The sequence below is a fragment of the Sinocyclocheilus rhinocerous genome, unplaced genomic scaffold (assembly GCF_001515625.1).
Source record: "Sinocyclocheilus rhinocerous isolate Xijiao unplaced genomic scaffold, SAMN03320098_v1.1 scaffold1201, whole genome shotgun sequence".
Lineage (NCBI taxonomy): Eukaryota > Metazoa > Chordata > Actinopteri > Cypriniformes > Cyprinidae > Sinocyclocheilus > Sinocyclocheilus rhinocerous.
In genome coordinates this window covers 923793-950698 of record NW_015654059.1, presented here as the reverse complement: position 1 = coordinate 950698, position 26906 = coordinate 923793, and the positions used below count along the sequence as shown (strand labels likewise).

Sequence of the window (26906 nt, the reverse complement as noted above, 5' to 3'; positions counted from 1 at the left end):
CACACACACTAGTTGTTCAGGTTATTGTTACATTTTTCATGAAATTTATGTTTTATTGATGAAATTGATTGAAAGGTTTGAGTGTCTTATCTCTTCTCTTCGAAATTATTTGCAGTCATTGGCTGTTAACTTTTAAACAGTTGCCATAACACTACTTGTTATTGTTAGTGTTAAATTTTTTTTCATGAAATTTGTTTTATTGATGAAATTGAATTGATGTTTTAATGTAATTCAAATTGATGTTCTAATGTAATTTAATAGCAATGTTACACTGTTACATTATAAAATTAAATATAATTAAATGTGTTTTATCAGAAATGTCTCTATTTCACTTTGCAGTTTGACTGGCCCATTTTTGCTGATCAGCCGGCCCATTTTACCTGAACACTGCTATCTCAAAAAATGTGGGGCAGCTAATGTTTCAAAACCTGTAGGGCCTGAACAATTATATTTTATTACATCAATTCAACACAAAAATATTAAAAACAGTCCTTATTAATCATAAGAACACAGTTAAATGTCATACATGGGTTTTTTGTTAGTGTCCCAAGCGATTAACCAAAAAGTGGCCCAATTTACCTGATATCACCCTAATGACGAGACTGAGAGTGGATCACACAGGACTGAATAGCACCTTGTTTCTAATGGGGAAAAGGAATTGTGAAAATTGTACTGGGATCAGAATGAGAGGGAGAAGGGATAAGGAACACCAGGAAGGCATTATTTACATTCCTTAAATACACAGGGTTAAAGAGCAGAATATGAGTACACTTAAAATGACATGATGTTACACACTCTTGTACAGTAGGTGGCGGTATGCACCTAAAAGTTGTTAGCAATACGCCATTAACCAAGAGAAGAAGAAGAAGAAGACTCAGGCTTCGTTCCATTCCGTTTTTTTATACCCTTCACTCGCAAACTTCCCTCCGAAATACATTCAATCGCTATTTAACACGCAGGAGTTTTTTTTTCGAAGTTGACATTTCATAAAGGCGACGGAAACAGCGATGGACACCGAAGCGGATCTTTTTTATCGTCAGCTGCCCAAAGTGGTAGGAAACACATCCTTTATTGGGCTCAACCCAATGAGTTTAAATAAATTAATTTAAGTAATTTCACTTAATGAGATTAAATACGGTGTGTTTTTTTCTTTCAGGAGTTACACGCACATCTCAATGGTTCTGTCAGTTTTGAAACGATGGAGACGCTTATAAAGCGCAAGCCGCATCTGATTGAGCACAGGATGACCGCTATCCTCAGCGGACAGCGCCGAGCACTGCACGAGTGCGTGTCTGACACTGTAATCAAACACACTCAAATCCGTGGCCTGTTAGGACGAATCTACTGATAATTACCTTTAAAACAAGTAATAGAAAAATCTTAGAAATTAGCTACCTCCGAAATCGTCTACTCTCCGAGTATGCACTTCTTTGGAACAAGTACTTACGTCGCGGCAGTAGTGATATGCACTCTTTATAGTATGGATGCAATCGTACTACATCCGTGATTTTGACATTGTCTTCTGCTAAATGTTTTTGTATTTAGTTTAGTAAATACATAAGAAAAAGTTGGGCAGTGACAAGATTTTGAAAAGGTTTTTATTTTTATTTTGATTGTTTTATTGTATAATAATTTTTATTGTTTTCAGAATTTTCTCTGTGTTCACATGGTAATATATAATATATTATAGATTTTTTTAGTTATTGATTTTTTTCTGAATATTTTTATTAAAACCATTAGATTGTCATTTTTTTCAGTAAAATAGTAAAACATAAGTTTATACATGTTTTTTCTGTCTTGTCAGAAGTCAATGCAAAATGTAAAATATATATATATATATTCAGTACCTTCAACTGATGTGTTGCAGAAAGTACATTTATCACATACAGTATGGCTATGTCAATAAATAATTTAGTATGTTTCCTCTTTTTTATTTTTATTTTTTTGTTTAGAAATAACATATGTAAAAAGGTAATGTCCAGATGATGTGCCATGATATATGGGAGGTTTAAGCCTTATTTATTTGCATGGAGGATTAAATCCAACATTAAAGGAGTTCCTTATAAAATTATTGAAATGCTTATCATAAAAGAAGAGACTTTTTTTTTTTTAAATTGAGGATTTGTGACCTACTAGCATCAGTTGCGTCTCTTCAATGCTACTGAACTCACATACTTTTTTATGTGAACATACTACCATATAGATCAGACGTATGCATATTTGGATGCAGCCATTGTTTGTTGTTAACTAGACTAGTGTACTAAATTTGAAGTGCACACTAAGTATACTAATCATACCCCTGGTTTCACAGACAAGGCTTAAGCCTAGTCCCAGACTAAAATGCATCTCTGAGCTGTTTCAACTGAAAGAAACTTGCACTGACTGATCTTAAAATATATCAATGCCATTGTTTTGTCTCAAGAATGTCAAGATGCACACCAGTAATGTTTTTTTCTAAGGCACGTTTATAAAAGATACTTAAATGTCCTAATTGAACTATGGCCTAATCCTGGTTTAACCTAAACCCTGTCTGTGAAACCAGGCCATAGTGTATTTCACCTAATCCTGATGATATTTTGTTCATTACAAATGAACTATTCCTAAATTAGTCTATTTCTCCAACAGGTGTTTTCAAGTGTTTAAAGTGATTCATCAGCTTGTGGATTCAGAAGAGGACATTCTAATGGTAATGGCTTACTCCGCGTTTTAATATCTACAAAAGAATAGGGTCCTAGAACTGCGGTCATAGAAGTGCGGTCCTGAAACTGCAGCCTCCGCTATATTATCCAATTCGGTAGGTGGCGCTGTTACAAAAAAATAGGGTCCTAGAACTGCAGTCCTGAAACTGCAGCCTCCAGTTGTGCAGGAACACCCTTCTCACAACCTAAGCCCTTGATCACTTAGAATCTGCTATAGAGTTGGTTTGTTGTTTACATGTTTCCCCTTACGAATTTGTTTGGTGCAGCATTCTATATGTATCATTTTGAAGTGCGTTCCACTTCGTGAAGTGGACGAGGGAAGTTTATATGGACAGACCCCCGACCTCTTGATCTTGAACGAGGGAGCGAGTCTACTTCATATGCACACTTCAGGCCACTCCACATACCACAATGCAACACGATTATGATGTCATTTGGCCTAATCCTGGTTTAACCTAAACCCTGTCTGTGAAACCAGGCCATAGTGTATTTCACCTAATCCTGATGATATTTTGTTCATTACAAATGAACTATTCCTAAATTAGTCTATTTCTCCAACAGGTGTTTTCAAGTGTTTAAAGTGATTCATCAGCTGGTTGATTCAGAAGAGGACATTCTAATGGTAATGGCTTACTCCGCGTTTTAATATCTTTCACCTTTAAGAATAAATGAAAAAGAGAATTATGATTATTAAACAGGTTGCCAAAGCAGTGATTCAAGAGTTTGCGGCAGATGGCGTTAAATATTTGGAGTTGCGTAGCACGCCACGGGAAGTGACTGAAACAGGTACTGGAAGTGTTTTATATGTCAAACAATTATTAGCAGCTCATTTCTGCCTTTTGTTGACATTTATTTTTGTCACAAAAAGGTCTCACTAAACAAAGATACATTGAAACCATCCGGCAGTGTAAACGAGAGGAAGTTGACATTGATGTCAGGTAATTTTTAGGTATTTATTCTAGGTAGCAACCTGCTGCTTTTATGGTCACCTGCTATACTTTTTAATTGTTTGAACAGGTTTCTCGTAGCCGTGGACCGCAGACATGGGCCTGAGGTTGCCATGGATACAGTAAAGTTGGCAGAAGATTTCCTGCTTTCCAGTGATGGAATAGTAGTTGGACTTGACCTCAGTGGAGACCCAACAGAAAGTTCAGATTGCAATTAACTTGATACTCGACTTGTTACTTCTCTCTGCAGTCTCCATATCTTTGATCTTACAGGTCGGTCATGGAAAATATTTGCTCTCTGCACTTGAAAAAGCCAAGAACTGCGGTCTGAAGTTGGCGCTACATCTCTCAGAGGTCAGAGCACATGGAAACGTTTGCAAACAAAATATTCCTATTGGTAAGAGTTTTCCATTGTAATTTCAAAATGACATTCTGGAACGCTAAAGAATTATTATTATTATTTTTACATTCTTTTTACTATTTTATTTTTATTTTATTAACAGTTTTACTATTTCATTTTTAGTTTATTAACTAATTTATGTTTTTAACTAGTCTTCCACCAAATTCCAAAATTGGAGTACCAGCTGGCGGCCTCCACCTTTGGTTTGACTCAGGAGACCCTGTGGATGCTCTCCCAGCAGGCCATTGGATACACCTTTGCCCCTGAGCCAATCAAACAGAGGCTGGAGAAGAAGTGGGTGGAGTTGAACCTTGAATAAGTAATTTATAAATGCTTAATTAAACTTTTTTTTACTATTTTATGTTTTTTAATTAGTGCTCTATCATAATTCCAAAATTACATAATTCAACTTTGAATATTTAATTTTTAAACACTTAATTAATTCAATTACTTGAACTTTAAATAATTATTTATTATTGTTTTTTTTTTACTAGTTTTCCATTGTTATTCCAAAATTACATATTTGAACTTTAAAGAATTATATATTTATATATAAACTATTTTAGTTTTTAACTAGTGTCCTATAACAATTCCAAAATTACATACTTGAACTTTAAATAATAATAAAAAAAAAAAAAGTATTTAAATGTAACTATTTTGAATTGCAGAGATGTGTCTGACCTCTAATGTCAAAGGTCAAACGGTGCCTTCAAGCATCACTTCCAGTACTGGTATAAGAGAGGACATCCGTGTGTTCTCTGTGCGAGTTTTTTCCCCACTATTTTGCAGTTCAGTCCGAAAAATCATAAAAAAAAAATAAAAATGGAACAAGCATGCAATTCGGTGCAGATGTTATTTATATGGCAAAAAAAAAAGAAATTCTGAGAGCTTGTAATGTAAATCACTAAGATCTTTAAAACAGTATAACAGACTACTATAAAATGCATATTAATATCAGTCACTCTGTATCTCCCAATAACATGACTTAGTATGTTTTGATCATGTTAGTCATTTAGAAGCCTTAGAATTGTAGGATTAGTAGGGTTGATGTAAAAAATGAAAAAAGTTCAGTTAGAAAATAACAAGATGCCTGTTCCTCGTCCTGTCTCCTCAGACAGATGACAAGGGCGTGTTCTGCACAGATCTCTCTCAGGAGTACCAGCTGGCGGCCTCCACCTTTGGTTTGACTCAGGAGACCCTGTGGATGCTCTCCCAGCAGTCCATTGGATACACCTTTGCCCCTGAGCCAATCAAACAGAGGCTGGAGAAGAAGTGGGTGGAACTCAAACAGCAGATTCTCCAGTGAGGAATGACGGCTGTAAAACTTCACCAACAGTCCTACTTCAGAGTTTGTCAAACATGAAAGCACATTGTTGCAGCTAATTATATAGTTTTCCTCCATTTCAAAGCACTGCATTAATATCTGAACTAATACATACATGCGTTGTGTGAAACACCTTGGACTGTTTAAATTAAATTTATTTGAATATTTATAATAGATTATCAAAGGTTTCTTGAATATTTATTTTGTTTATTAATATTGGATATTAATACAACAATATTAAATATAACTTTATTAATTACACAACTAATGTGAAAGTGATTTATTACATTTAAAAATTTTCAGCATAAACAGTTGCACTTATTAATAAATACTCCATAATTATCAAAAAGTAACATTATTATTTGCATATTTTACGATGTCAATATATTGATTGGATGAACACAGCAAGTGATCCGTTTAAATAATGGATTCTGTCGGATTCTGTTTTTAACATGTTAATGTCATTTTTGCTCCAGTTATCCTGTTTTCCGTCACTGTTGAAATGTGGAATTTTCCATCAAACGCTGAAACTAAATACAAAGAGTTAGTTTACTACATAAAAGGCACGTTGTTCCAGCTAACTATGTTAATTACAATTTGTGCGCTTTTAAACAGTCATTGCTCATTAGTAAATAATTTGTACTTGGTAAAAAAGCTGTTTTGTACTTTAAACAACCGAAAGGTTTTACCACTAGAGGGCAGCAGTTCATTTTAAACGTTCTTTTACTGTTTTAACTGCAAAGCAAGGAAAGCTTACATGATGTTTCTTCTCCTGGATAACGTTACACAGCGCAGATCTCTGTCTTGTTGAATGCTTGATTAGGTCTTTAATGGCTCTTGTTGTCAAGCTATTTATCCTTCTTCGTATAACCGCAAAGATCTCCTGTTCACTCAGGTGTCAGACATGAAATGTCTAGGAGAACTTAGCATGCAGTTAAAGGCACAATATGTAAGATTTTTTTATTAAAATATCCAATTGTGCTGTGGGGTTGAACAATGTTTGCTTGAAGTTTATATGTCTAGTAATACATGCATTTATCACTGAGAGTCTTATGTTTTGCCCATGCTTTATTGAATTGATGGTTGGTAAGCTGTTTAAAACAAGATTACCCAAAAAATAACTCTTTGGTAACAATAAGACTTAAAGTAAGATAAGTTTAATTTGTTACAACACGGACCGTGTCCATAGTGTCATTGTGTCGCCTGCCAATGACGTCATAACCCCTCGATTTTTTGTTTTGTAGAAAACATGGAAACACCAAAGACATATGCTATGCATTTTATTAGACAGGTGACGACCGCACAGAGTAGCATTATAACAGAACGTTCAAATGTATCTAGTATGATAAAACAGCGCTGCTTACTTCCACTGCTTTCCGGAAAGAGCGGAAGCGGTCGACTGTGGCAAATTAAAAGCTCCGCTGCTTTCGAGCCGTGTGTCGCACTCGTTCAGCGGCCTCGTTTCGCTTCAACGGCTTTCCGCCTCACTCTGCTTCATACTACGACGTTAATAAATCTTTAATACATGGATGTAGGGATGAAGACGACAACTCCCATGACTCCACACTCAGTCACGGCGTCATCAAACTACGCCTTTGTTTCTTTGTTTGTTTTGAATACGTGCCCTCTAGTGGCAAAAAATTACATATTGTGCCTTTAAGACCACAGTAGCTAATGGCTGTGAACGCACTCTGAGAAGACATAAGAAACAGAACCATGAATCCTCTAAACCTGTTCTCCAGCACAGAGTGGTTTTGTCCTTGGTTTTATATTAGGCTTTTGAGGAGAATCTATATAGTGATGAAGACAGAATGGACCCCATTGTGCCCGGTTGGGCACCTCAGTTATAACACCTCAATTGATTTCTCCTGAGGTTTCCTTTAGGGGTCCTAAATCTGTAATAAGGTCTTTCTTTAGCTAGTGTCACATTACAGGAGAGACCGGGGCTAGTTGTGTATAGATATATATATATATATGTTTTTTTAAAAGAAATTAATATATTTATTTAGCAAAGATGCATTAAATTTATCATGCATCATAAATTTATATAAGACATTTATAATGTTGCAGAAGATTTCAATAGTATTTCAAAGAGGCTGTTCATTTAAACTTTCCATTCACCCAAAATTCTGAAAACAATTTAGCACAGTTTCACTGAAAACTGGCGTAATGGATGCTGAAAATTCAACTTTGCCACCACAGGAATAAATTACATTTTAATAATATTTCACAGTATTACTGTTTTACTGTATTTTTTAACAAATAAGTATTCTTTGTTAAAGCTTGGTGAGCATGAGACTTTTTTTTAATGAATTTTAAAAAACGTGTTTTTTTTTTAATCGTACCGACAATAAACTTTTGAATGGTAGTGTCCCTCAAAGACTATTAAACATTTCCACTGTTATTGCCCACAGCCAGTTTTCAACCAGTTTTTTTGTGCTGTTTTTGCCATTGTAGTATCTGTTTGTGTAAGAGTGGACCTCCTATTGTACATTTTAGCATGTCACATTTCTCATTTATTCACTCGTAGCTTTGGGCCTCTGTGCCCAGCGGATGTAAAGGGCAGAGGTCAACTCATTCAGTCAGTACACAACACAACTCGTTTTGTCATCTTTGACCATGACACCTACACAAAATGAGGTCACATATTCGATTTTTGTTGTTCAGCACATATGTCTGTTGTGAAAAACTTGTATTGGGTTTTAATCTCCTCAAATCAGTCTGAACAGCTCGAGGCAACATGTCATGCTTATTTAGTAGCTTCTGATTACGGCAATATGTTATTGTACATAACAATAAGATGTATGACATTGTTAATGACCTATTGACTTAATGGTGTTTATGTCCTGCCTTTTCAATCGTAGCTTGCTGTGTTGCTCATTTTTGTTGTTTGTAGTGGAGTTTGGCTGTTATTTTATTGGTTTATTCTTTTTATAACAATAGCAATAGCTTTGAAGTCATTGCAAAACCTCCGAGAGGTGTGGTATCACATTGTTAGATGTGATAATTTCCTTTCTTGGCTAAAACAGCCACATGACACTGGCAGCTGTCCAGTGAGATATTCCACAGAGGCATATCTTCTTCACAAGGCCTCTGTTATGCTGCTTCTGTTTGTAAAGAATATTTGACAAGCTGGTAATGATGCCAGACACATACAAACTACAAAGCTTGTCTTGCTGATGTCACCTCAACAATGCCCAGATGCATTTGCTGTGTTAGCAAGAGCGTTGGCTTTTTTTTATTGTTTGAAAGCAGCAGAGTGCTTGAGTTTTTCTGATTTCAGGAAGTCATGAAACTATGAGAATGCACTTGTGCACAGAGCTATCCGAGAGCTTGCTCTATGATTATTGTTGATTTATTTATTTCATTTTTTATTTATGTATCTAATGTCATGAAATTGTTGATGTCTAAACTTATCTTTTGTGTTTTAAAAAAAGGATTGTAGTCTCATGTGAACGGTTGCAGAAATACAGCAGGATCACCAAATCTGACAATGCAGCATAACACATTCCCAAAATCCGTTACTCCCCTTTATTTCTCACAGAATGACTTTAATGTTACATAAATTCTCTCTAGTAATGTCTAATCTCCTCTGTTTCATACACTAGAAAGCATTTTGATCTGATGTGAACAAATGCAGATATACAGAAGGGTCACCAAGTCCAACAATCTGTAACAAATCCGTTACTCCCCTCTATTTCATAAGGAATGGCTATAATGTAAGTTGTAACCCAAATTTATACTAGTGATGTCTAATATCATTTGTTTCATACTCTAGAAAGCATTTTCACCTGATGTAAACAGTTGCAGATATACAACAGGGTCACCAAATCTGACAAGACAGCTTAACAGGTTACCGAAATCCATTACCCTCCACTATTTCACACAGAATGGGTTAGATGTTACACAACATCCCACTATTAATGTCTAATCTCCTCTGTTCCATACTCTAGAAAGCATTTTGGTTGCTGTGAACAGTTGCAGATATACAGCTCACCAAATCCGACAAGGCAGCGTAACGCTTCTATTTAATAAGGTAAGTGCAGATCAGTTTATGATTGGTTGTTTGTTTTCATTTCACAATGTGGCATTGAAGAGGACTACTACACAAAATTAATGGTAGTTTGATTGGACAGCATATTATTCATCTAATTAGCACAGCATACCATCTGCGTAATCATAAATCACATATACTGCATTCAATGCGCTGTTTTCCAGCTGGATTGGAAGATCATTATTGAAAAATTACATGTTGCAACTGCACCCACGCTGTTCTTTCACTTCAGAGTTGCCCAGGGTGATGATTTGTTTTGAAACAACCTTGCAAAATGAGCACCAAGCCGAGGTGTCTTGAGAACGCCTTGGCTGCCCTTTCAGGGTCTTTAAAGTCACTGTAGCATGTAATTGTGGCAGGAGTGCCAGCGAAAGAGAATTGGATGGTAGAATGTATTGGTGCAAACCGTGTTTTCAACAGTAATAGATGCTTCTTAATAAAGGCTGAGCAATTTTGTGCTCAATAACAATCCGGTTTTCACCCTGGAAATTGACCTAGTGGTGTGAACATGCGTAAAATACTTGAATTACTGGGAAAAAACTTCAAATTCACATATAGTGAGTTTTGTGTACATGCATGGCCCAATTTAGTTTGCGGTATTCCATACTTCTCTTTACTACAGAAACAGGGCTGTAATGATCTGATTGGCTCATCTGGATGAGTAGTATTTCAATATAAATGTACCAAATAATCCATGTAAGCTTGTCGGAGTGTGAAATTTCAGATTTGATCTGATGCTATACTCCATGTAAGTAGGGTGAATAACTTATTGATTGCTGCAATGATATACTTTGACTGTAGTGGACATGACAAGTCATATCTCTTGTAATTTACATTAAAGTGGATAAAATATTATTTCTTCAATACAGCGGCTGATCTCCAGATCCGATTGAATGATTCACTCATTCACAAATTGGGTGACTGGTTAATGTCAGTTTCTACATATACTAATTTTGTACATTACATAATGCACTATGAATGCACAATTAACAATAGTATATTATAAATTAAATATATGTAATGCATTAACTATGTTAACATATAGAACATATAGAACTTTATTGTGAAATATTATTACTGAATTTATTAAATAATATTACCTAAATGCACTTTTTTCAGAGTTCCCTCGAAAATGTTTTTTAGATCTCTTTAGTTATTTGCTTTTCTTCCAGGATATAATATATTTGAATACATTAAAACAGAAACAATCCTTTCCCTTGCCCAAAATAGATTATCTTCCAGCAGCAAAACCCTGGAGTGTACTAGGAATTAATTCTCTCTGTGGAAAACCACTCAAGCCCACGGCATCCTCATTACAGCAGACCTGGAGGTGAGCCTGAAAGGAGCCGTCTGTGTCATATTTACAGAGTTTGAGCTGTTTACTCTCTCTGATAGACTCTGGAGCTGAAAGCTACTTTTTTTTACACACAATTGTTACACACGACCTTGATAAAAAAACAAAACAGAGAATGACAATGGACAGATCTTTCTATCTATCATTCTTTTGTTCCATTGTTCTATCTATCTATCTATCTATCTATCTATCTATCTATCTATCTATCCGTCTGTCTGTCTCTGTCTTTCGTTCTATCTATCTATCTATCTATCTATCTATCAATCTATCTGTCTATCTATCTATCTATCTATCTATCTATCTGTCGTTCTATCTATCTGTCGTTCTATCTATCTATCTATCCATCATCTATCTGTCCGTCCGTCCGTCCGTCCGTCCGTCCGTCCTTCCATCCATCCATCCATGCTGTGATTGCACCCTATTCAATCTCTAATAAATTAATTACTGCCATAAGGGCCAAACAATTTATGACCTTGATCTAGACTACAGCCATCAGGGCAATGTGTAGGCTAGAAAATATTGAGAAATATAAATATGTTGTATCAGCACATAAGAGTAATGCTGTTGCTTATATTCCCTCAGTGCTCAGCTCCATGTGGGACAGGTCAAAGGTCACAGGAGGTTGTTCATGTGAGTAATACAGGTGAAATAGTGCCTGATGAGGAATGAAGTATGAGTTTACAGTTCAGTGATGTGGGGAACTGTATGGGCCCAGCTTTTAACTGAATGGAGCAGCAAGGTATTGGGGAAAAAAATACAAGCACACACACAAACCTTGAGTCACTAATGTGGCGAGGGACTTAGTAGCCCCAAGAAATAGGTTACATTTCAGGGTAGTTGCCAAATGCACTGCTGATAATGTTCTTTTCCCATGTCTGTAGTGTTCTGAAGACCGTCGCTCTGGTGTGGGAACCCAAGGAGCAATTTGTCTTTAGAGGGCTGAGAGTCAGAGCGCCCACTAGAGGTGCAGGAATGTAACATCAGTGGCTGTAACAAGCAAATGGAGTGATTCTCTGGACAGTGGCATTAGGTAGGATGTCCACAAAACTTTTTGTATTTATACAGTGAATGTTTTAGCACATTGTAGTTTTGTTTCACATTACCTTTTTTACCCTCTGGACCTGCATTTATTACCTGCGTCTTCTACGTCAGCAGCATCACGCGCATGCGTCGTGTTACTCTCGGTAATGGCGGTAGATGGTAACTCGCGGGAGAAGAATTGTTGAATAAAGTCATTATTTTTGTTTTCTTTGCGCACAAAAAGTATTCTTGTAGCTTTGTAAAATTACGGTTGAACCACTGATGTCACATGGACCATTTTAAGGATGTTCTTACTACGTTTCTGTGCCTTGAACGTGGTAGTTACCTTGCTGTCTACGGAGGGTCATAGAGCTCTCGGATTTCATAAAAAACATCTTAATTTGTGTTCAGAAGATGAACGAAGATCTTACGGGTTTGGAACGACATGAGGGTGAGTAATTAATGACAGAATTTTCATTTTTGGGTGAACTGTCCCTTTAAATTAAATAGGCTGCATTTGCAAATGTACTTTTAAAATTTCATTAAGTAAAATAATAATGATATTTGCTAATATGCTAAACTTTGTGTAAATACTAGGCATTTATGTACTCTATAAAAGTTATTTTTTAAAGCTGTAAATAAAACAGATTATTGGAGTATGGTTTTACAAGACAAAACTATTTCAGTCTTTCTACTTTAAAATTTCATGTTTAATTCAATGTGTTACTTGTTGTTTCTTTTTAACTAATTGTAAAATTTCTAGCAATTTCTGAATAAAAATGGTTTCTACTCAAAAAAAATTTTGTGTATAGCATAGGCAGTCATATTACAATTCATACAATTCAATTTGTGTAAATACTAGGCATTTATGTACTCTATAAAAGTTATTTTTTAAAGCTGTAAATAAAACAGATTATTGGAGTATGGTTTTACAAGACAAAACTATTTCAGTCTTTCTACTTTAAAATTTCATGTTTAATTCAATGTGTTACTTGTTGTTTCTTTTTAACTAATTACTAATTAAAACTAATTAAAAACTAACTCTAGCAATTTCTGAATAAAAATGGTTTCTACTCAAAAAAATTTTTGTGTATAGCATAGGCAGTCATATTACAATTCATACAATTCAATGTGTTACTTGCTATTTGTGAAATTTACTAGCAATTTCTGAGTGAAAACTGCTTCTGCACCAAACTTTGGTCAGTGCAGTTCAGGAAAAGTACATATAATTTCAAAGCAGCTTTACAGAAAATGCATATTTCTACATTACAATTAAGAGTTATCAGATGTGACTGTGTCAAAATAATGTCCATATGGCAGAAATGTACAGTTCTAACCTGATACAAATCATACAAATAGATAACGTCATGTAGGCCTGTTTACTTAAGCAGAAACAATGAACACATTAAAGCTATGATTACATGTCATGATTACAATATAAGGAAAATTTGGTAGCTTTGTATTTTGATTCAGAGTTGGTGTCATCTGAAGTCCTCGCAGAGTTGACTTCATTTATAAGTAGTGAATGAAGAATGGTGGGACTTGAGTTGTCATGAGTCAACAGCTCAATTATGTCTTGAGCATGTTCACGGTCCACATCCTCTTCGGATGTTGGAACATTTCCTACATAAAGTTAAAATACACTACATGACATTAGCCCAATTTACAATCTGAACTAGACGATGCTGGCTGCTGAAAGTCAGAGCCAGTCTGCAGATCTGAGTTGACAGATTACATAGAAAATCGTATGATGGCCACAGACTCTGGTTTTTTAACTTCAGACTATGATTCCATCCAATCATTGGATTTCAAACATGTTTGATATTTTGAGCCAATTTTAGAAGACATGATGTTTTCATTTGTCAGGCATCTCTTAGCAACAAGGCCCATGTGTCTGCATGAGTTTGTTGTGTTCGGAATTACTTGAAAGTCTGGTAGTGTGTGATCCTCAGCTATTTAGTGTATGATGCCCAGTTTTTCCTCTGTAACTTTTTTCAAAGTCGGCAAGTGTATGACACCTATTGTTTTACAATCTGTTCAGAAGTCGTTTTGTGTATGTTTATCCTTTAGTGAAATGTCATGCGCTGGATGGATGCACTGTGTCAGTGTTGTGCGTTGGTCCAGTGAGCCAGCAGAGGGCAGTAGTGTGAGCTGAGGCAGAGCTCACTGTCCTGCCTCCATCCCGGTGTGCCTCTGAAGCTGCTACCTCAGAGCGTTGTGGGCCAGGTGCCCTCACACTGACTAAAATCTTGTGAGGACACATTTTCTTTTTCACTCTCCAATAAATCACCATTAATATTGAGTTTCTGTGGGCTGACTCACTTTCTTCATCTAAATTTAGAAGACAGAGGCAGCCATCTAAATCCAGTTAGAGGACAGAAAATGCCATCCTTTGAGAAAGAACTATTAATTTTGGCTTTTGTGTTATAAATAAGTCTGTCTGAAGAACCTGGTGGAAGTTTTATCTTGTTTTAGAAGTTTAGTGTTCTGACAGGTCTCCTGTGCGGGTCGGATTCGTGTCTAGGATTCATGTCTTGCCCTCTAAGATCAGCAGGTCACATGCAATAACAAAGTGTGCTTTCCAAAAATAGCCAACTCTCCTGAGTTTTATTAATTTTGGTTCATCTGATGAAACCCAATTGAAAGATACGTGCACGATGGTCTTCAAAACATGTTTTTTACACATTTGAACAGCATAAGTCACTTTATTGTTTGTTTGTGCACTGCATTTCAGGCTTGAGGTTTGCTCATGCAATACTACAGGCGGGGCTATAGGTGACATCATTGTCTCTTTTACCCACAAACCTCACCATTGACTGAACTGCTATTTGATCTCCTGGCAAGAGCTCCATTAGTGAGCTAAAAGAAGCTAGCACTGCACATGAACTAATTATGTATTGGTTGGAGATCCATACAAGGATAAGTGCAGCAAATGATGAGTCCAGGTACAACTCAGTCATTGATAGATTTGCCACCCTGAAACTAGACAGAAAAATTGTATTAACAATGACATCATAAATCAGAGTAGATGTCAAAAGCTATTAATCTGAAACGTCAATAAGGACTCTTCAGTAATTGCGTTAAAGTCAGTATGAAATGCAACTAATTGTACTTCCTAATATGCTGTATTTGCTAGTGAAATAGTAGTTTGTAAATACCCATCAAACAAAAATATGATGGGAGGAAAAAATATATTTAAATGCTTTTACATTCTTTTGCAAATATTTTGTGTTTGTGCTTCAGAAACTTTTGAGAACTAAAGTTTCTCAGGTTTCGTGAGTGAACGCAAAATTTCTTGAGGGAAAGCAAAACTTTTGCAAGAAATAACTTCTGCGAAAAGCATTTAAATATATCCCCCCGGCCCACCTTATATTTTTTTCTATCACCATGTGTCTTTAAGGGCTCCTTACATACCAGAATGGAGCCGGTTGTGTTGTTAGCTGAATGTCGTTTTAGAGATGAAGGATGTAGTAGTTACATTTTGACGAAAGATTGCAAAGACAAACATTTTTCTTTTCAAAGAAATTGCATTGATGAATTGTGTGCAATAGGACAGGAACATGCATTGAAGTGATAGTTCACCCAACAATGAAAATTCTGTCATCAGTAACTCTTCCTCATGTCATTCCAAACCTGTATGACTTTGGTTAATCTTTGAAACAAAAATTAAGCTTTTTAATGAACCAAAACTTGCAAGATCCAAAAAGGTCATAAATAAATCCATATGAATCAAGCGGTTTAATTTAAGTCTTGTGAATAGATAATTATTTATATGATGAACAGATTTAATTTAGGCTTTTATTTACATTTGAACAATGATCAACAGACATATATAGAGCACATCACATATGGTAAACATGGAAGCTGAATAAAGCAATCGTATCTCCTCACGAGACATGGATTCAACCTCTCAATTCATATAGGCTAGATTAATTTTGCAACACCTCTATGATATTTTTTTGATCTTCCAAGTTGTGATTACCTGGACTTTGAATAGAGGGACAAAAACCTCTTAGGTTTCTCTAAAAATATCTTAATTGATGTTATGAAGATTAACCAAAGTTTTTTGTGTTGGAATGACATGAAGAACAGTACTGATGTTTTACCTTCAAGGAAGTAAATAAAGTCTGTTTTGATTTGACATTGACTTTAAATGGAAATGTGTTGTATTAACTGCTGTTTTACTCTAAATTCATAATTCTCCTGAGATTTCATCTTGGACAGCTACGTCAGTGGTTACGTGAAAGTAAAGGACCTTGAAGAGAATGTCCCATATTGCCTTTCATTTTGGACTGGAGAAGAGATGTGGGGTTTGAGCAACAAGAAGACCTGAATCATAAGATCAATATTCTTTTGTCTATTTCTGCAGTGAATACAAAACTATTGGTTATCTTGTGGGCAGCGAGGTGAAATGTATTGCTGTAAGGAAAAGCGAGCAGTACCTCATGGTGACGGTGAAAAAATGAGATGATGTAAACTGACAGTAATTTATAAAGCAATCAATATGTGCCTTCAGGATAGAGTAGCACAACAGCCTCTGGTACATCATTTAATCCATTAATCCAGAAGTCTATTGTTTTGGAGTTGCTGAAGTCGATAAACAAAATAATGCCACAAATGAAATTTGATCGACAAGAGAAAGGTTAATCAGCGTTGTGTTATAGACTCAAATAAATTGTTCATGCAACCAAAAACCACTGTTGAATTGGGCTTGCTATGTATTCTCATACCTTAGTAAAATAGGGCAGTGCTGCACAATGATATTATTCTCAGTTTCATTAATTCACAATGTTCCTTTAATCTCTGTCAGTCCCCAGAGTCTGAATTTATTTGTGGACTGTATATTTATTTATTTATAGACTCCTGTCCAGCATCACAGAGATATAGTTTTTGTTAATATTTTGAATTATATTTTATATTTTATAATTTATTATTATATTTTCTGTTTTCGCTTAAATTTTAGTTAAAGATTTAGTCATTTTGTTGGGTTTTTGTTATTTTTATTAGATTTTATTTAGACTAAATATGTCTATATAGTTTTTATTATTTCTTATTTATTAGTGTTAGTTTATATGCCGTGATACATGTCCATCATTTTTAAATGGTTAATTAATTAATTTATTTATGTATTTATGTATTTTTATTTAATAGTGTAGCTGGATACAAAATGGTTGAAATTGAAACTAATTACAGGCAATACATTATAATATATATTATATATTTAATTATATCATTCTTCACATCATTAATGTACATTCAAATAGCTATTTATATTAAACTTTGAGTTTATATTTGAATGTATCTAAGATGATGTGTTATACTTCACTATATTGTATAGGTCATGCAGTACCATTTGAGCTAAAAAATAAAATATAAAAATATAAATTAAATGCAAAATGATAATATACTCTTGTCAAGCTCGGGCCTTTAAAATGTATTCATTTATTTGTAATATTAAATTATGAATTTCTAAAAATATGAAATAACTTTAATAATGCGATTAATATGGCTGGATTGACAATGACATGAAAATTAAGAAGATGGAAAGTAATATTCAAACAACATTCCTAAATAAATAGAAAGAAACATTTATATTAGAGAAAATGAAGAAACATGGCATTTTTCATTTTAGAAGTGTGCATGGCAAAAACTTAAAAACTTCCATACTTAAAAAATTTAAAGTTTAATATTTTATCCACTACATTAAAACATGCATAATGGGGACATGAAAGCATACAGCGTAGTAGCTAAGCAATGCCCCGTTTATTTTCTGTTAATCATATTTATGAAACTTATTATAACATGTTATTGAGACATATGATGACCTCACTAAATTAGAGCGATCCTGTCTATGAATGTCAGTTCATCCGAAATGAATTCTATCGTCCGTTACAAAACGTGCCACACTTGAGTCTCGTCAGACTTTGATGGGTTCTTACAGGAGCTGTTGCTTGGCAATACCAGCAGCATCGGTGTCTCTAGAGAGCGCGCGAGAATAGAAGCACGGGATGCGCGCACGCCCAACACACACGAGCGAAGCGCGACCGTTCACATCTCACCAAACATCGCTGCCAGTAGCTTTAAAGTTACACTCCGACCGCAGATAGGCATTTTATTGCGGGCTATGTTTGTTTTACGTGCCATGCTTCAGTTACTAACTCGGTACTGAAATTTAAACCGTTGAATTCAGCCAGCCCAAACGAAGTGGAGCGCCTACAGCGGCACATTTGAGCCTTATGAAGATTGTTGAGGTAAGTGTTGCGTGTGCTAACGGTTTTTTCGTGCTTATTCAGTTTCGTGCTACAGGAAAGAGTAGAAATAGATCCTCCAGGCGAGAAATTTGAGCTTCAAAGAGGTCAGAAAGTACAAATGTCCGAGTCTGGACTGCGGTGCTGAGGAGAAGCGAGTGAGGAGTAAGTGGAAACGCTGTCAGTATCGGGAGTTTGGTTGGCAGTTACTTCTAATCTACTGTTTAACTGTAGGGCAGTAATGTTGTTTCATTCGATGTGTTGTTCAAGTGGAAATGATGAATGTCACGTTAATTAGTTAAACAAGTCGGGTTTTCTAAGCATCTGTTGGACTGAAGTCTGACTCAGCCTGTTCTTCTAACCGTTAGACTGAGTGTCAGCAAGTCGGTGTTTTAAAATGATGCTTGTGTATTTATTTTCAATTGGTTTAAAGGGATGGTTTGCCTAAATATTGAAATTCTGTCACTGTTAAAACTGTACATGTCTTCCATCTGCATAAGAACTCAAAAAAAAAAAAAAAGCATCAGTCATTCACCATCTTTTACCCCATAAAGTGAAAGTGAATGGTGACTGCAAAGAAAATCGTTGAGAATGACAGTTGTCATTTTTGGGTGTACTGTCCCTTTAAGAGAATTTATTTCTTGTACCAGCATGCATTTAAATTCACTTTTGAACTTTTTTTTTTTTTTTTTTTAAAGAGCTTCAATTTTTTATTGCCCATCAGAGTTGGAAACAAGCGCCATGTGTGCTGTTCTGTCTGTCCAACAGATGCCACATCCATCACTGTGATGTTCATGATATAACTCACACCTTTTCAGAGGTGTGCTTCACTGTCTCATACAGATGGCTTTTGAGGCAGAAAGAGACATTCTCCTTTTTCATTCCATGTAGAACTCTCTTTGAAAGGGAAGATTTAAGAGATCTTCACTCTGATTCCTTTGAATTATTTCTCTGCAAGCTATAAATAGGATGGTGACATGCCCCCACCAGCTTCTTGTTAAGAAATAGATGTGCTCAGAGGACAAGACCGTCTAGCACATGTTCTGTGTGTTTTTCCAAATGATAATGATAAACAGAGTGGTTGATATCAAAACAAATATTTGACCAGTCTCTTTGTATCTTGTCCATGTGCACTAGATCATCTTGAAAACCTTTCAAAAAATCATTTTATGAAATTAAATTACTGCAGTTTTTTAAGTTTAGATTTTATTTACCTTTTCTTTTAAGATAAAAAATTTAAAGTGAATGGGGCAATTTCTCGAGGATATAAAAGCAGAAATGTGAAGCTTATACAGTGTAAAAAATATTTTTTGTAAATAAAACAAAGTTTGAGTACGTTTTACAAGAAAATTCTATTTCAATATTTCTAATAAAAAAAATTCATGTTTAATTAAATCTGTTACTTGTTATTTCTTTATATTTGTGAAATGTACTAGCAATTTCTTGGGAATAATGGTTGAAAAGTAAATACTACACTGATTTGTTTTCCATTGTAGTTTTATAAAACATTTAAATTATCTCTTCTGTTAAAAACTTATGTAGTGTTTGAGCTGTAAATTTGTTCCAATCAGGTATTCTTATAGTCGTTATAGGGCAACAACGTTACATTGTCATGGCAATAAAGTTGTAAAATTGGATATGATTTTACACAAGGTTAGTAGCTGTTTTTCACACTAAAATCATGTTAGCACATATTTTATGTTAAGTCTAGTGTCTATACTATTGAAATGGTGAGTATTTTAACATACACCATGGCTCCATTCACTTAAATTGCTGTCGATTAAGTTTAACTTGTACTGAACCCAAAATATGGCACATCTACCAAATATGTCTCTTTTAACAATTTAAAAATAAATTTAAGTTTAATCTTTAATCTGGTTCATCAAATATTCACCCAGCGAGTGAATTATGAATGTCAGAGATCTTCTTTTCCCCCACAAGGGAATTGATTTGATTGGCTGCCCAACATTTGGTCATTATCGGATCACTTTGTGTAGTAGCAGTTTCTTCTGTATTTCACCCTGGTCTGTACAGAGGGTTATTTTTACTTTCACTGCCATAGAAATTGCCTATATTATAGCCTACTGAATTCTGTGGAAATAATACTTGTGGGACAACTCATGCATTTTTTAGTATTATACTAATGGATGTTTGCTGTTTGTGGAGGCCACAGAGAGTCTTAACATTTTAAAACAACCACTTAAGAATTTGGTTTCTGTTTTGGCTGTATGGCTGCGTTTAAGATGACATGATTTTAGTTGTTCTCCATCATGCATTGTAAATATGTTTGTGATGCATGCGTTTTGAATTGGCACTCTCTTTTGCTGCTTAGTTTTTTACGTGTAGAGTAGACCATTGCTTGAAGTGGGCCGGTACGCACCAGTATGCAGTACTGGCTAGGGCTGGGCGGTATATCGAGTTTGTACGATATATCGATATTTTCTTTATAAGCGATTAGATATGAGGCAATACCATTTATATCGATATACAGTATTTTGATACGAGCTCATCTGAAAATATAGCGGAGGACACAGATTGAGCTGCTGCAGAGAAAGTGCATAATCCAGTTTGTTCTAAACATGTGACAAGCTTCATATTAAGGCCTTTAAAAACTGGTAAGACAGTTTATAGTTTAGTTTTGCATATTAGTTTAAGCGGTTCGGCCCATCATATGCTCTGACAGAAAGGCTACATGTGCCGCTGACAGAGACACAGGCTAGCTGTTTAATGTGTTTGAGATGTGCTGTCTTCCTGAATGCATAACTTACATCTCACAGGTATATTCTCCATCTGTAAGTGTTAGAAAGCCATGGAAATATTTCAATTTTTCTGTCAGAAGTGCATGAGCCTTCTGCTTTGGGATTCTCCGCTAAACTTCACAGATTTCAGTGAACGAGTGCCGCCGCGCGCATGCGCGTCAAACAGACAGAGCTCAATTAAATAGGAGCGCAATAATTCTGACTAAAATACAAATTTTGCTAGAATATTTGTAGTTTGACAATAAATGTGACATGTAGAATTTAAAACCTACAAGTAAGTCTATTTTTATGATAGCACTGACTGTAGTGACTGAAATGGGGTAATCAAAATCGCCTAACACAACTCTGTGCTTTTGTTCTAATTTATTTTCATTTTTAGTTTAGTGAATTTAACTTCAGCTTTAAAAGCCTTCATTTTTGTTTTTAGATTATAATGTTACAATGTTAGAATGAAATGTGATTTTAACCCTTTTTTGCACATAATATAAAGGCTTACATGGTTACATTCACTTTATTTGTTTTCATAGCCTTTAATATGTATTATTTTGTTGGACAACATTGGGCGGTAAGTGAAATATATATATTAAATACAAAAACGAAAATACCGAGATATATACCGTATATCGCAAATCGGCCAAAAAATACAGAGATATGAATTTTTGCCCATATCGCCCAGCCCTAGTACCGGCACTTCAATATTTTAGTCTTTAGCGTACTGGCACTTTTTCGTGCGTACCGGCACTTCTGACATGTCAAAGCGTCAGTGTCTGGGTGTTTTATAATGAATGCCAGCTGAAGGTGTTTTAGATTATGCGCTGGTCAGTGGTTTAGTTATTCTGAATGCATGCGTATAGTAGCATATACAGTCAGGTTAAGGCAGCAGGTTTTGGGAATACATTGGGAGGCCTACATACATTGGGAATTATGAACATTTATTTATTTATGTATTTATTTTGGGGTTGGGGTGGGAGTACTGTCACTTCTTTTTTTCCACTTCAATATCACATCCTTAATAAAATGTTTTAATGAAACTATGAATCTTTAACAGTCATTTTTCCATTTGAATCAATTTAAGCATGGCATCTAATTCGACTAAGATGCAACCTGCTGAGTATATATTCCATAACATCCTAAGAGACTCACTGCCATTGTAACCGGCCCCATGCGAGTCTCCAGATGCTACTGTCTGCCACTGCTCTCACCCAGGTCCTTTTATCCTTCTACTAGAGGTCGACCGATGTATCGGTTTTGCCGATTAATCGGCACCGATAGTTTTTTGCTGGAACTATCAGTTATCGGCAAAAATCTATGCCGATAGTTTTCCGGGTTGCGTCCGTTGCTGCAGTGTTCAAGAATATAAGAAGTTAAAGTGTGAGAGTATACATACAATATCCATATGTATAAATTTTAATGCTATGGCCTTTGTGTATATATTTAAAGATGTGCATATTTGACTGTTGAAATGAAATGGTAACACTTTAAAATAAGAGTCCATTTGTAACATTAAGATTAATGAAAGCTGTGTAATGAAAGTATTGTTCCTTGTTAGAGTGTGTTAATTTCAACATTTTTATTATTATTATTACTACTACTACTACTACTACTACTACTAGTATGGTTCAGTACTGTTTTTTTAATAAAGCATTATTTTAGTTTTTGTTCAGTATCCATTTGAAAAACTATCGGTTAATTAATCGGTATCGGCCAGTGTGGTCCAACCTAGCTATCGGTATCGGCAAAATCCACTATCAGTCGACCTCTACCTTCTACTACCCATTAACCTTACCATGATTTTTTTCAAGCAGGACATCTTCATATTATTGTTGGTCCTAAACAATATGATGGTTTTAGACATCATATCCTTTTAAATATAAGGGTGGTTAAAGAAATATTTCACCCAAAAATTAAACTCTGCTGAGAATTTACTCACTCTCAGGCCATCCAAGATGTAGATGAGTTTGTTTCTTCATGGGAACAGATTTGGAGAAATTTAGCATTACTTTACTTGCTTACCACTGGATCCTCTACAGTGAATGGGTGCCATTAAATGAGAGTACAAACAGCTGATAAAAACATCACAATAATTCACAAAACTCCAGTCCATAATATAGCCTTGTGAAGTGAAAAGCTGCATGACTGTAAGACACAAATGCATTATTAAAACTTTTTAACTTCAAAATGTCGCTTCTGTCTAAAATATGAGTCCATAATCCATTATAATGCTTCCTCCAATGAAAAAGACCATCTCCTGTTGTCCTCTCACATGAAAAACCACTAACATATTTCATTACAACTGTTTTGGACTGTACCTTATAAACAGTGCTTGATCTGTGCATTTTTCTCTCCTGATTCAGACAAGATTACTTTTTCTCTGGAGAAAGCAATATTTTGAATAGAAGACTCATATTTTAAATGCAAGCAACGGTTTAAAGGGGTCATATGACGTTGCTAAAAAAAAAACATTATTTTGTGTATTTGGTGTAATGCAATGTGTTTACACGGTTTAAGGTTCAAAACACACATTATTTCCCACATACTGTACATTATTGTTGCTCCTCTATGCCCTGCCTTTCTGAAACGTGTCGATTTTTACAAAGCTCATCGTTCTGAAAAGTGAGGTGTGCTCTGATTGGATAGCTATCTAGTGCATTGTAATTGGCCAAATTCCTCAAGCGTGTGACCAGGGGCGGATTGGACATCTGGCAATTCTGGCAAATGCCAGAGGGGCCGGACCATTTTGTTTAATGTGGGCCGGTTAGATTTTTACTAAATATATATAAATAAAATTTATTTTTGTAATTCGGCTGCTGCAGCGGAGAACAGTTAGTGCCACAGAGGTAAGAAAAAAACAGAAAATACAGCTAGCACAAGTAAAGACACAATGAGAGAGACACACCCTGATACAGATGCTGCCAGTTTTAATAATGTGGATCTAATTAACTATAGTGGCTACAGTGCCAGGGCTGAATTTTTGTCCCAGTCCGCCCCTGCGTGTGACGGAAAAGTTGCGCCCCTTACCAGGTTCAGGAAACCTTCCTCCTTAAAATGCGCTGCACACACTCGAATATTTGGGTTGTACTGTTCTGGAACAGTGTTGTAAGTAAAACTTAACCACTGATTTCTAGTTGTGTCCTCTTTTGGAAGGCCAAACAAAGTAGTTTGACTTTCGCAACAAAACACACAGCGTCTCCACAACATGACGGTGGCAACAATACTACAGCTAGAATAAAATTTACACCTTCTTTCTTTGTGTATACATTTGGGCGGTGTTATGCAAATCTTCCCATACACTGACGTAGATATGTAGGGGCGTGTTTGAATGAGGCGTTTTAGGTAGGCGTGGCTGAGAATTAACTTTTATAAAGAATATCTCTTACGGATACGGATCTTCTGCATGCACGAACAGCTTTTAACACTCCAAAGACAAAGGAAAACATGAAATTGCATCATATGACCCCTTTAAAGTTAATAACATCTTGATGAATTTGTTTATTACAAACATGCAGCTTTTCCCTTCACAAGATGTTAACTGATGGACTGGAGTCAGGTGGATTATAGTGATGTTTTTATCATCTGTTTGGACTCTAATTCTGACGGCACTCATTCACTGCAGATGATTTCCACAAATCTGTTCCAATGAAGAAACAAACTCATCTACATCTTGGATGGACTGAGGGTCCATCCCCCAGGGAATAAATTTTCAGCAAATCTTCATTTATGTGTGAATTATTCCTTTAATAGTTACCATGAATGTTTGATGTTGATCCAAAAACACACCCTGCTTGGCCAAATCATGGTCAACACACATGACCATCACCCAGAGGAAACTCTCATCCAGGACCTCTTCTAGCACTACAGGTTCTCGTCTCTTACCAAGCTGCACATGACACACAAAATGATCAGTGTTGACAGGTCAGTCATCACTGTGCCTTGCTCTCCCTCTCTCGCCTGTCATCTTGAGACCGGCCTCATGTTGTGACAGTGTAAATTACATCAGTCACTGCACTGGGGCGAACACACACTCGTGCACTCATCCGATACACACGTGAAATACACTCTGCTTGCTCACAACGTAATACAGACTGTGTTTTAACAAATCTAGTTCTTTCCCTCTCACACACGCAGATGCACACACACACCGTACGGCTCAGCACCATATGTTGACCTCCCTTACACATGAGGTGCTCTGGCCCTGGAGGGAAATAAATTACACACTAATATTACTGCGCAGTGGCACGCTTCTCCAAAAGACAGATGTTTACTCAGGATGATCTTTAAACAACAGCTCCAGACTTTTCACATTTTTCCGTCTCCTTAATACTGGCCAAAGCTGTCTGTCCCCTGAACTTGATGAGTTTATATGAATATTGCTGTAACTGCTGGTCTAAGTTTATCACCCCAATCTAAACCTTAATAACTAGTGAGAAAGAAAATCAGACTCGAAATGATTTCATAAATGAAAACAAATTTTAAATAAAAGGAGTGCAATTTATGGATTAACGCATTAACACATTTTGCTGCAGCAGGTAAGACAGGGTTTTGTATTTATTCTTTATGTTGGTTGCCATGCCAATGGAAAACACATCACATTACGCTTGATCTTCAGTCACTGTATTAAAGGGTGAGTTCACCCAAAAATGAAAATTAGCCTGTGTTTTACGCACCCTCGAAGCATCCTAGGTGTATATGACTTTCTTCTTTCAGACGAATCATATCGGAGTTATATTAAAAATTGTCCTGGCTATTCCAAGCTCTATCATTGCAGTCAGCAGGTGTTTCTGTTGAACAGTCCACAAGACGTTAAATAAAGTGCGCGCATCCATAATAAAACGTGCCTCACATGGCTCCGGGGGGTGAAAAAGGGCCTCCTGTAGCGAATCCATGCGTTTTCATAAGAAAAATATCCATATTTCAAATGTAATAAACACTTTTCTCTCACTTCCAGTATCTGTCATATGCGGAAGGCGTTCCAGAGGATGACGTAGGACGTATGCTCAGTGCGCCTCTGAGATATGCTAGTCTCGTGAGTTTGTTTATAGGAGCAAAGGAAGCAAAGTTTCCTTACTTTAGCAAAGGAAAACCAGTCTCCTCTTGGCTTATATTGAAATCCTCCAACATTTTTCTTTACAAGTCCTTGGTTTATACTTCTAATTCGTGACCAGCGTTTTGTTTTGTTCTCTCTCTGCATTCGTCACTAATCACACTACGCCGGCATCCTATGTCATCCGCTGGAATGCCTTCCACGTATGACAGATATCGGAAGTGAGAGAAAAGTGTTTATTATGTTTATTACGTTTGAAATCTCCCTCCAAACACGGCGAGTCGAGTTAATGCCAAAGAGCTCAATTTTGGTCTCATCTGACCACAGCACTTTCTCCCAAGCCTTCTCTGAATCATTCTGATGTTCTTTGGCAAACTTTAAATGGGCCTGTACATGTGCCTTCTTGAGCAGGGGGACCTTGCTGGCGCTGCAGGATTTCAGTCCATTGCAGCGTAGTGTGTTACCAACAGGGCCTAAGATTAACACTCGCCAAGCGCCAAATGCGAGTAAAAATCAGCGTTGGCGAGTATATGTAACAGTGTCAGTCGCCAGTTGGCGGGTAAAATTTTACAAAATATAACAATGCAATGTAGTGGAAACAACAGCCCGTTTTTAAAGAGATTCGCTGTTTCTGACGTAAGCGAATAAAATAATATTTTTCGAAGACAAGATCATCGTGATTGGTTAGCTGTCCTGTCATAAGCGACAAGAGCGAATCAAATAGGATACAAATGGGCTGATAAGGTCAGAGCAGTGTGATAGTCCGCTCGTCAATAAGGACAAATTAAAAACATTGTAAATATGTTTAGTCATTGTAGTATTACTGACTGCCTGTTTTTGCAAAAAGTTTCATGGCCGGTAAAAAAAAATTTTGGCTGGTAAATTTTATCACGTCACCGGCCATTGGCAAGTGTGGCAAAAAGTTAGTTTTAGGCCCTGGGTACCAATGTTTTGTTTGGTGACTGTGGTCCCAACTGCCTTAAGATCATTAACAATCTCCTCCCATGTAGTTCGGGGCTGATCCCTCACCTTTCTCATGATCATCCTTACCCCATGAGGC

The 26906-nt window shown here is 36.1% G+C and overlaps 1 protein-coding gene and 1 pseudogene across 1 annotated transcript in view; both read left to right on the top strand.

The window, feature by feature from the left end:
* Positions 1-967: 967 nt before the first annotated feature.
* Positions 968-5448, top strand: LOC107716656 (adenosine deaminase-like protein; annotated as a pseudogene).
* Positions 5449-17969: 12521 nt separating this feature from the next.
* Positions 17970-26906, top strand: part of LOC107716655 (carbohydrate sulfotransferase 8-like) — a 58863-nt gene continuing 49926 nt past the window's right edge. Inside the window, exon 1 of the mRNA XM_016523151.1 lies at positions 17970-18049. The gene's annotated coding sequence lies outside the window, so the exon portion shown is untranslated. The remainder of the gene's footprint in view (positions 18050-26906) is intronic.